General features: G+C 42.6%; 1 long non-coding RNA gene across 2 annotated transcripts in view; it reads right to left on the bottom strand.

Moving 5' to 3' along the window:
• Nucleotides 1-10,631, bottom strand: part of LOC125282454 (uncharacterized) — a 406,235-nt gene that overhangs the window by 36,758 nt on the left and 358,846 nt on the right. The gene's annotated exons all lie outside the window — the stretch shown is intronic.

Raw genomic sequence — 10,631 nt, 5'->3', positions numbered from 1 at the left:
GTTTACTTTCCAGAAAGGACAGAGAAATGGGATCATTTTATCGTCATTATTAAATGTCAACTGAACGCCCACAGGGCACCTCATCCCAGAGTTAGAGCAGATGCCGCGCAGACCCCAGAAGAAGACCATTTTCATCCCATGGTCCTAACCTTCTGCAGTGAGTATATAAAACAATCGAGTTATATTTTCTTACGGTATTGGCCCTCTCCCCCATAACCATGAGATATCGACTATACACATCTATTTCTAGCTATTCTAGCAGTTCCCAAGGGGGTATCCATCCCTTGTTCACAAGCAGAGCTGTTGTCATCTTCTGCCCTTGTCTCCTGATAGACATGTGCTCTTTTGAAGTCATGCCACTGAGAATTACTTTTCTAACCCTGTGACACTAGGGAGGCAGAAAAAAGTAGAGGAAGTCTGTACACACACACACACACACACACACACGTGGGATCATTCCAATGAACAATCCCTCAGGAAATAGAAGAAAGTTCCTTGGGGTGCCAGGTGGTCGGTTGTAAAGTGAGCGCCTTTGGCTCAGGTCATGATCCCGGGGTTCTGGGATCAAGTTCTGCATCAGGCTCCTTGCCCAGCGAGGACTTGGTTTCTCCCTCTCCCACTCCCCCTGCTTGTGTTCCCTCTCTTGTGTGTCTGTCTCTGTAAAATAAATAAAATCTTTAAAAAAATGAAAGAAAGAAAGAAAGAAAGTTCCTGGATGCGTAGCAGGACGGGCAGTCCTTGCTGTGGCTACACCTGGTGGCCGTGGGGCACCTGTCTGGCGTTGGCAGCTTGCCTCGCCCACTGCCCGCTATACATGGGTGTAGACTGAAGCACAGAGGTGAACTCCGGCTTTGTCAGCACGGGATCAGATTTGTCTTTGTTGCTGGACAAAATAATCCCCTTTAAACTTAGAAGGCTCTCATCTATTTGCCTCCAGTCAGTTCCGTTTGCCAGCATCCCAGCTAAGGTGTTCTCCCGAAGTTCTTATTCTTGCCTGATGCCCTTGTCCCCGTGACTGTCCCATCATACAATGGTAGCTCTCTCTCAGTGTCGCATCGTACCGGAGGGCAGGCGGCACTCTTACTCTGATCTCTGCCACAGGCTGTCCCTTTGTCCACCAAGAAGTCTCACTGGGTCTCACTCGCTTCGGGCTTAATCTTTCTCTTACTGTTTCAGTTTTGTTGCTTCTTTCCTGTTTTCCGTGTGGAAGTCCTTAGCATTCTCCACGTGTGGTGTGCAAACCACGCAGCCCGTACTAAGCTCAGGTCCTTCTCTTCCCACCTGGCCGAATACAGCGAGCAGCAGCCAACACCCACTCTTCGGCACTTGTGCTGCCCACTGAAGGCGTCTAGCTACCTTCCACGGGAACCAGGGGCGACAGCTGTACCAAGCGTTCCAGTCCTACCGCGCACACGCCCTCTTCTTTCAAGCACACGGACCCCCTCGCCTCTGAACCAGGCCACGGAGTTGAGGCTTCCGTGTAGCGGCACCTGTGTTCCCGCTCCCCCTCTGCATATGCGGTAGGACAGGAGATGCTGCGCTTACCAGGGAAGCCGAACAGGTAAAGACCTCATGCAGTGATTATGCGTTTCGCACTCACATATCAGGACAGAAAGATGCTAAGATAGAGGGAAGCCATTTCGTGCTGGCGTTCAGAGACCTGTCTGAGGGTGGCCCTGCCTGGTGCTGTTCTCTGGACCAGCGCAAGCAATGGCCCAAGACCATCCTTATTCACATCCCTGCCTCTGTACTCAGCTGCACGGCCGCTGCAAGAGAGGACAGAAAAGGCACTCCAATTGTGTATCTAGGGAAAGGGTAAGGATTTTGGTCAACACCGAACCACTTCTGCCACGATTCTATTTTTAGTGTGAGATTTTTTATCTTATTCTCAAAAAACCTAAACCAACTCAGGCTTAAGGCTATGTCTCCCTATTTAAAACAGAACCGGAACCTTTTAGAAACCGTGCCTGTGATATTAGCCATGAGGATGTCTTGGTTCTCCAATTCTCACGGACAGAGATGTTCTAAACAAGCAGATGATTAGTATCTGTAAACAAATCCCCCAAATAAAACAGACTGACCACAGATTCCCACAAGGTTCCCAGATTCCTGTTGAGTGGCCTCTCCTAATCAGGAAGGGACTCCAGTGCAAAGTGTCATCATCACCAGGATCAAAGAAGAGGATGGAAGGTGACAAATTCCTCAGGACACAAAGCCCATTGCACACGTGCTATATGCAAAGTGCTCAAAGGAGGAGTTCCAACATTAGTGCAGATGGAGCTCAAGGACCAGGTCCAGGGAAGTGAGAAACCCCTACTCACTCCAGTGCTGTAAAGATCATGCACACTTCTGCTTTTTCAGGTTTGGACTTGGAGCCCAGGACATTTTCCATCATGAACAGGCAATGCCCATAAGATTTCAACTTTCAAAATACAGAAGTTATAGAGAAGCACTTCACCGAGTTCTGGTTTCACTGAACGCCCCCTACTGGACAGTTATAACTACAGAAGCACGTGCGAGTTACGTGCAAGCTCTCAGTTGAGTGTGTGGTATTTGGGATTATACAGACCTCGGGCCAATCCCAGTCATGCAACTTATTCGCTAGGAAATGACAGGAAAACACCCCTATCTAATTGGACGATTGTGCCTCTGTCAGCCTATATCTCCGTGGAAGGAAAAGTCTTTTCCTGCGTCTCTGCCTAACCCCCAATGCGAGGAGACTAGCATGAGTCCCTGTTTTAAGACAAGGTAAAGCTCTTTTTTAGAAGAGCTTTATTAACTGCCTTATTTTCGCATGTAATTTATCTGATGCTCTCACTTCAAAGAAGGCATTGGATTCCATTTTTTAAATATTCTTTGATGATGGATCCCTGACTGATAGGACTTTTGTTTCTCCGTGCAGAATGATTAAGGGGCCAACTCAGAATCACATAGAAAGGAATGGGAAGAATCTGTGGGTTTCAAGTGAATTGGGGGCACGTCTCTTGACAACAGGAGTGAGGGATTCGGGGGACCACGGTTTCAGGATTCCTCTTCTGGTTTGTTGTTGTAATGAAGAGCTAACTATGCAAGACTAGACCAATTACATCTCCTTCCAAAGGCTAAAGTTACAATATTGGCTGTCTTTACATTATAATACCCAAGATTTATTTATGTGGTGCCCTCTGTGCAACCAAGGAAGCGTTGGTTAGCAGGAATTAACTGAGAGTAAATTCATCAGAATATGGTTGCTCCTCAATGCTTCCACACACCCTATCTTATTTGGATTTACCCCTTAGTCAACATTTAAATATTCTGTATTCGTCTATACATCATCTCATTATGTTCTTGGCTGTAATATATTAATGCATTTGTGCTAGACAAATGCTAAATACCCACTTCTTCAATTACATGAACTATGCCACAACATATCCCAGATAACCTTAAGAAGAAAGGGGATGAACCAGCCTGGCTGTTTGCATGAGATGGTCCCTGTGACGAAACTGATTCACAGCCTGAGGGGAGAGAGGAGGTGAAGATGTGCTCTGAGGGGAAAGACTGGAACGTTGGAAAAAGAGAAACAAGGGGTTATCTGCTCCCCAGTCTGGCCCCAGGGAGTAAGAGTGAGCTCTTCCAGGAAGAAGCTCCCAAAAACCAGAGGCGAAGGAGCTGTTCTGCTCCAGACCCATGAGGTACCTGGACCACAAGCAGTGCGCCTTCGAAGTCCAGGTGAAGAAGCTGACAAAGTTGGGGGAGGGGACACCCTCCCCATTTTACCTGGAAAGCCTCTTTGACAGTATTGGAAAGGATTTAAGTTAAAAAACATCACCGAGTCTGTGAGGGTGAGTTTACAGAAGCTCCGTCTGTGGCATAATTCCACAGAACCCAGAGCATGAGCTTGCGTCACCAAATCCTGAAGTATCCGCCTTAGACTCCTCTCCTCCCCCAACCGGAAGCACCTCTGTTCTCGCCCCTACAGATTCCGAACGTGCAATCATCTCTGATCTAGACCAGTCCTTCACAAGTACTAGTCTCTAAGAATTTTTCTTTGTTCATGAAAAAAAAAAAAAAAAAGAAAGAAAAGGGAAACATTTCATGAAGCTAAATCAATTTAATTTGCAAAACTTTTTAATTTGGAGATCCACAGAAAAAGTAATTTAGCTGTATTGAGGGGTACTGTTGACAAGAGGTGGTTTGTGGCTTTCCCTGGTTTGTTTCACTTTTCAAGAACACTTGCCTTTCGCCCTGACCTGCCCACAGAACGTGTATTCGTTCTTCAGAGTGGCCACTCTCCCGCCATCCTCAATGAAATTTTCTCACCCTGCTCCCCTGACGCCTTTTACCGCCACAGTGGGGTACTACCGGAATGAGGTTATGCCCACCTTAGAACTCTAAAACAGAAGACAACCGTTATGCATTAACAACCAATAATTAAAAAGCAAATTCTCTCTTCTTAGATGGGTATGCTGGCAAGTAACAGAAAATTCAACTCAATGAGCTAGGGTTTTGTTTGGTTTTTTTAAGGTAAAGAAACCCTACTGGCTTATGAAAATAAGAATTCAGGCTTAAATATGGTAAACAGGCTACATTTCTGTGTGATTCCACCCTCCCTTGTGTACTGGCTTCGTCCTCAGACTGGCTTCCCTCGGGGAAACAAAGTGGCTTTGGTAGTACTTTTGTTCAACCACTGAAGGAAGAAAAAACCGTCTCTCTTCCTCTAGATAATCTTCTATGTAGATGTAAAGCCTGAAACAAATCTCGAGTAATGACTTTGTCACTGTCCTTTAAACCCACCATGGTTTAAAGAGGGAGAAGACCGTATGGTTAGCTTAAGGCAATAAGGAACCTCTTTTAGATTGGCTACTACCCAATGGGGGGGGTGCAGCGGCTTTGGGGAGGCGGCCATTATGGTGCAAAATGTCTCAGGACCACGAACAGTACGCAGCCTCTTGTCCACCTCCGGTACCCCAGTGTAGCCAATTCCATGTACTAGAGACCTTCGCATTTGTGTTTTGAAAGTAGGAATCAAGTGCACTGGTGAGATGTTGGACGGAGGCTAACATTGCAGGATGAAGGTTAGCTTCCAATGTCCTTTCAGTCACGTCACGGAGGTAGCCTTCTGCTCTGTGCTTGCACAAGGTCACCTCTGTGGGCAGACATTATACAACGTGAGGTTTACCGTCACGGCTAACTCATACCCCTTTTAAATTGTTAACTGCACTGAGGACAGAGACTTTGGGGTAGGACCCACCATGCGAAGAGATACTAAACGTAATCTCAACAGATGTTTGTAAAACGTCCTGTCCCTTCCGCTCACTGTCCTTCAGCTGGAAGAAGTCCTGCCTGCTCCCTGGGAGGGGTTCATGCTCGAGGGGACACCGAGCTCGTGGGAACAGCTGTCCCTCTACGGCCAGGAGGCTGTGTTTTCTCAGGACCACAGGTGAAGCACCTCATTATCAAGATGCCTCATGAAGAGAACGTAACTCTGAGCTTATTAGTGCTAATGTGAGAGAGTGAGAAGTGATTGAAATGCTTAATATTAACACTTTCAAATACAGAAGCAGCTTTTCCAGCAGTGAGATGCATGACATCTTCGAGGAGCCTCTGCTCTTCTCCCTGCTTAAGCACAACTTGTCAAGACTCCGAGGTAGGGAATATTGAAGTGGCCAGTGTATCCAGCCCCTGCATCTGGGCAGGGGGACTCAGACCCACGGGCATCGCCACAGTGGCCGCAGACGCAGGCCCCCAGCAGAAGCCAACAAACGCCCCCAGCCTCGCCGGTCCGCTCCCGCTCCTCTTTATACACAGCAAGGATTTCTTCAGAACCAGTCCACATTTTTTCACCTGAGGAAAATTCTCTTCTAAAGTTTCCCAGATGAAGAAGGGCTACAGTTATTAGTAAATCTGGACTATGTGCTGGTTCCCATCTATAGTCTTTAATTTGCTTATCCTCAGAGCAACCTTACCAGGCGAGCATTATTGTCAACGAATAGAGAAAGACGATGGGCAACGTTTCCAAAATCACTTGATAAACTATAGAGCTAACCACATGATTTAGTGCCCGTCCCTGTGTTTCTCCAACACTTACAGATGGACATTGTTTTTCCTTTATACATTTTTCTTCATTTTAAAATCAGCTTCAATTTTCTTCACCTTACATTACAGAACCTCCATTCCAGCACTTGAATATTATATGCTAACTTTTCAACATCCTCCGAGCGTTTCATTTATTCATCAAACAGTTCCTGAACATAGACCTAGTGCCTGAAACTCTCCTGGGTTCTGGCAGCATCGTGAGTCAGCAAAATACACGTGGTTTGTCTCGTGATGAAGCTGAGTAAATTGTGGGGGAGAGAAAGATTCATCAGAATTGCACAGTGATTCATAATTTAAAACTGCAAATAACATGGAGTGGAAAACTTACAAACTGCTGTCACGGCATATACCAGAGATGGAGAAATACATCACCGAGGATGTAAATTTTGAGCTGAGAACTGACGGGTGAGTAGGAATTCTATAGAAAATATTAGGGGACGATCTCTAGCCCTGGGATAGAGGAGAAAACTAGAAACCACTCTTCTAAAAAAAAAAAAAAAAAAAAAGCTAGAAATGAAGGATAAAGTGGATAGCGTGGGGAGTAAAGTAAGAAGATGAAGTAGAAGCCTGAAGTAAGAGGAACATGTGAGCGTGCTGAGAAGTCTGGGTGGTGTGGAGAGAGGGGCAAGGGGAAGGGGAGCTTGGAGAGGCTCATTAAAGAAGGTACGTTAACACGCAGTAGGCATGAGGATAGGCCGCAGGGAAATGGATACCCTCAGCATAAAGCCAGAGCTCACATGGGACTGCACGACCAGGAAAAAAAAAAGAAAAAAGAAAAAAGAAAAGAAAACGACCCTCAGCTGGAAAACTGCATGGAGGAAGTTTTTCTTAGTATTGGTCAGGTGGGACAAAAATTATAGTTTCCTCTATGAATTGATAACCAGAAACCACAGTTAGGATTTTTAAATTCTTTTTTAAATTAAAGAATTGTATGTTTTAAATGTTAAACTGCTATAAAAAGCTTCCTGTCCTGGTGACATCCCTCGTGCTTCTATCAAGAGAAAACGCAAAACATCTCTGGAGTGACACCATTTCAACCGAGAGTAAGTTAATGCTTTGAAACAAAGCTTTCTCAAATCCTAGCTCACAATCTAAAATGTTAAAACATAGAAGCCGGGGGAAACTGCCACTGGGAAGAAACAAAACAGAACCAAACAATAGGGGCAGAACGTGGAGGGGGAGGGGTTCTCGATGTCAGTAAACAGCACAGAATCGTACACAACCACAGAACTTAAAAGCAACTTGGAAAACTGGCAGATGTCCTCCAAGGAAATAAAAGACAAATAGCATGTTTCTCAGTAGCCGTTACACAGGCCAGAAGGAGGCGGCATATTTCAGGGTGCTGAGAGAGAAAGACTGTGAATTTAGAATTCAGGCAGAATAAAGACATTTTTACAGAAAGATGAACTCATTAGAAGAGCTTAAGAAAATACTTCTGGAAGAAAGCAAAGGATCTCAGAAAAACTTTGAGATGTAAGGAGAAAAATGAGAAAGCACAGCAATGCATATGTCAGCAAATCCAAACAGGTGCTGACCAGATAAATAAATAACAACCATAATGCCAACTAAAGAGACTTTTAAAAGTCGGGGTGGAGTTCACACAAAAAGCAGTGATACGGGAGGTGGAGTAAACGGTCAGAGTGGAGTGCATTAGGGTCTTGGATTGTCTGAGAAGAGGGTACGGGTGTTAGCGTTAGATTTTCTACAGTAGTCATGTTTGTCAGAATTGAAGAGTAAACTTGCAAGAAACAGAAATAACCTGTAAAACTGCCAAATATAGAAAGAGAAAAAAAAAAGGAGGGGAGAAAAAAAGGAAACTCAGTTAATACAAAGAAACAATGAAAAAGCATGGTCAAGAGAAGATCCAAAGTAGAATGTATCTAAATCAAATATGAGAGTAATGACAGTAATGTAATTCAGTATCAGTTTGACTAATGAGACCGTGCACCTTAGATAGTAAAGAAAAATGCTCAATTTGCTCAATTTCTGGAAATGTGGCAGTTTAGGTACCTGAGCCCTCCTGTGGAAAACAAAAAAAATACCGTGATACATGTCAAAATCATGTATCTGTAGATCACACGTATATATGAAACAAACTCATATCTTAAATATAACCAACTTTCCTCTTGAACACATCACTATGCCCCATGAAAATGAACATTTGTAAATTGAAAACTTGCAATATCAGAAAACAGAAGATGAATCCATCCTTCGCTGTATCAACTCCAACACATAGAGCCGCACCATTAATGTAAGGACGACCTAATATAGGATCTCTTCCCCTCACCCTATTCTAGCAATCAGAAAATAGCAAACGCATCCGTCTGTCTCATTTGCTGATATTGACTGGAGGAGGAAATAAAAATCCCCTTGCGCAATTCAAGCCATATTGTGATTCATACACAGGTGTGCGAGCCAAAATGACTCTACTTGAGTCGGCTAAATAGCCTCAAACCAAGAGTTATTTTTATTTTTCTCAAACCAAGAATTATTTTGAGTCATCTCAGACTGGCTCTATCCCAAGCACCTGAGAAGCGCACGGAAACATTTTCTACGGGCACTTATCTTTGCCCTGGCCATGAAAACTTTTGCTCAGATAAGTTTCAAGGAAAGTATTTTCAGATAAAAATAACAAAATGCACAAGGAAATAAGACATCATGATGAGAAAGGAGCAGCAGAAAAAGTGGTAAAGCTGATACTGTGAAACCTTTGGATGATGGAATTAATGCAAAACAATATAACATTAGTATATTTAATATATTTCAAGAAATTGAAAGAGGCTTTACAGGAAGAATAAACAACAAACAAAATTCAAACAAAGCTAAGAAAAATTTATAGAAATGCACAATATAATAATGTAACTTAAAACTCCATCTTTGGTCTAACAGCAGAATGGATACAATTAACAAAGAATAGCTAAGGGGAAAATAAAGAGATTAAGGGAAGGCAGACTAGAGAAACAAATAAATGGGAATATAAAATAAAGACCAGATGCATGGAGGACAGAGTTACAAGAATTAACATGTCTTAACTGGAATGACACCCAGGGGGAGAATGGGGCAGAAGTGATATAAAAACAGAAAATGGCTTAGAGTTTTCAGAACAAGGAGAAGCCAAACAATATAAAAAAAAGAACGAATAAGGAGAAATCTAGAACTAGACGGAACTTTGGATACAATGGATTTTAAATTACTGAGAAAAAAAAAAAAAGAGAGAGAGAGAGAGGTTGTGTACCAAGGAGTGAAAAGCAGACTAACAGCAACAATGAAAGCCACAAGACAATGGATGGTTTCCGCTGCAGGCAGACGGAGGACAAATGTCAACTTACTGAGTTCTATTCAACACAAAGTGTTCTCAAGAACAAATGCAAAATAAAACCTTTTTATAAGGCAAGAGAAAAATGGGCCAAGTTTGTCTCTGGCAGAAATGTATTAAGAAAAATACTAAAGGAAGTTCTTCAGGTGAGAGGAAAATAAACCCAGAAAAAAAATTTGAGACTTCACAATAAATTTTTTAAAAAATGAAGTGATGAAGTGAGAAACTGTGGATAAATAAAAACACTTCCCACGTAAAGCAATTACAACAGTATTTTGAGGTTGTAAAACAGATAAAACCAGAATATCTGACAACAATGGCATATAGGCTGGGACAGGTTGATCAGAGAGATAATGTGGAGGATATTTATATATCTTTAAATGTTCTAACATTAGATCCTTGTGTTATTTGCTAGAGTCTAAATAAAGGCATTGATTAACCTGAGATTTTGGGAAGTTACACATTATCTTAAAATTTATAGAGTAACATTAAAATAATAAGAACAGATTATGAAATAACCAAATCAGCAGATCAAAAATCTAATGAAAAATGAAATAGTCAATCAAGGCAAGAATATAAAGAAAAAAATAGAAAATGCTGGACCAAAGCAAGCACAAAATAATTTAGAAATTAATCTAAACGTGTCAGTAATTGCAATAACATAAAATGAATTTAGAGGTCAAGTTAAAAGAAGAAATTCTCAGACCGGGAAAAGGTGCATCTCTACATTATTCACGTAAAATATGTTTGTAATATAAAAATACAGCAAGGTAGAGGTAAAAGGGCAGAAAAAAGATATATTAAGTAAATGATACACTTAAAAAATATAGCTATACTGTTACCCCCCGGTGTTCACTGCAGCATTATTTATGATAGTTACAGATATGAAAGCAACCCAAGTGTCCATCAATATAAGAATAAAAATATGGCACGTTCTTGCACGCACGCGTGCGCGCACACACACAAGTATTATTCAGCCATAGAGAACGATGAGGTCCTGGCATTTGTGACAACATGGATGGACTTAGAGGTCCACGCTAAATGAAATATGACAGGGAAAGATAAATTCCATATGATTTCACTTATACATGAAATCTAAAAAGTAAAACAAATGAATAAACAAACAAGCAGAAACTGACCTATAAAGCAGAAAACAAACAGATGGTGTCACAGGGGAGCGTGGTGGAGGGAGGGGCAAAATGGGAGCAGGGCAGTGGGAGACAGAGGTGTCCGGCTATGG

The sequence above is a fragment of the Ursus arctos genome, unplaced genomic scaffold (genome assembly GCF_023065955.2).
Source record: "Ursus arctos isolate Adak ecotype North America unplaced genomic scaffold, UrsArc2.0 scaffold_22, whole genome shotgun sequence".
NCBI lineage: Eukaryota > Metazoa > Chordata > Mammalia > Carnivora > Ursidae > Ursus > Ursus arctos.
The sequence above is the reverse complement of the archived record's forward strand: the minus strand, read 5'-3'. Positions and strand labels throughout refer to the sequence as shown.